This window comes from Microcebus murinus, chromosome 27 (genome assembly GCF_040939455.1).
Source record: "Microcebus murinus isolate Inina chromosome 27, M.murinus_Inina_mat1.0, whole genome shotgun sequence".
NCBI lineage: Eukaryota > Metazoa > Chordata > Mammalia > Primates > Cheirogaleidae > Microcebus > Microcebus murinus.
In genome coordinates, this window is record NC_134130.1 from 19,430,576 (window position 1) to 19,432,259 (window position 1,684).

The following is a 1,684-nucleotide window of genomic DNA, read 5'->3' on the forward strand; positions in this document are numbered from 1 at the left end:
TCTAAACCAAAAAAAGTAGTGAAAGACAAAGAGGGTCATTATATAATAGTGAAGGGCACAGTTCAACTAGAAGAGATAACAATTTTAAATATATAGGCACTCAAATTAGGTGCACCAAGATTCATAAAGCAACCCTTATGGGATCTAAGCAAATGGATCTATAGCAACTACATAATTACCAGAGATTTCAATACCCCACTGAGGGCACCACACAGATCCTCCAAACAAAAAATAACAAAATAATGGACTCAAAACTCTAGAACCATTGGAACTGACTGACATTTACAGAACATTCTACCCCAAATCCACTGAATATACATTCTTCTCATCAGCACATGGGACATTCTCTAAGATTGACCATATCCTAGGACACAAAGTAAACCTCAAGAAATTTAAACAAATAGAAATCATACCATGTATCTACTCAGATCAGAGTGGAATAAAAGTAGAAATCAACTGTAACAGAAACTCACATTTCTATAGTAATTAAACAATCTCCTACTAAATGATAACTTCATAAATGTAGTAATAAAATAACTAACTAAATAAATAAAAATAAATAATAAATCAAGATGGAAATTAAATAATTCTATGAAGAAAATGACAATGGAGAGACAAGATATCAACTCCTCTGGGACACAGCTAAAGCAGTTCCGAGAGGAAAGTTTATCTCCATAAATGCCTATAACCAAAAGTCAAAAAGATCACAAATAGACAGTCTAATGAAACGACTCAAAGAGCTGGAAAAAGAAGAACAGACCAGTCCCAAACCCAGAAGAAGTGAAATCAACAAGATCAAATCAGTACTAAACCAAATTGAAAACAGGGAAGCATTTCAGGACATTAACAAAACAAAAAGTTGGTTCTTTGAAAAAATAAACAAAATTGACATGCCACTGGCTAAGCTAACGAAAAGTAGAAAAGAAAAATCACTCATAAGTTCAATCAGGAACAAAAAAGGAGATATCACAACTGATCCCAAAGAGATACAAGATATAATTTATGCTTCCTCTGCTTCCTCTGCTGTCGTTGTTCTGGTTGGTGCGCCGAGCTCCGCGGCTCCGAGAGCCGGTCTGTCCCTTTCCCGTCGCCGCCATGAAGTGGATGTCCAAGGAGGACCACTCACTGGAACACAGATGTGTGCAATCCTCGAAGATCTGAGCGAAATATCCTGACCGGGTTCCAGTGATTGTGGAAAAGGTCTCAGGCTCTCAGATTGTTGACATTGACAAACGGAAGTACTTGGTTCCATCTGATATCACTGTGGCTCAGTTCATGTGGATCATCAGGAAAAGGATCCAGCTTCCTTCTGAAAAGGCTATCTTCCTGTTTGTGGATAAGACAGTCCCACAGTCCAACCTAACTATGGGACAGCTTTATGAGAAAGAAAAAATGAATATGGATTCTTGTATGTGGCCTACAGCGGAGAGAACACTTTCGGCTTCTGAGGGCCAATGCTGGGCTAGGTGCACTGTTCCTGCTTGTGTATCTCGTAAATAGCTGGCCATTTTCAGTTGTTACACCAGAGCCTCTCCACAAAGACCTATTAGTGCCATTGTAACTGGATTTATTTCTTAATATATGGGAAGGTTTTGTTTCCTTAGACTAGTAAATCATCATACAGAGTTTTATTTTAAGTTTTTCCTTTTGTGCATTATCTTCATGGCTATACTCTCCAGGGAAC

General features: G+C 38.1%; 1 pseudogene; it reads left to right on the forward strand.

The window, feature by feature from the left end:
- The first annotated feature begins 1,037 nt into the window (after positions 1-1,037).
- Positions 1,038-1,684, forward strand: LOC142864873 (gamma-aminobutyric acid receptor-associated protein-like 2 pseudogene; annotated as a pseudogene).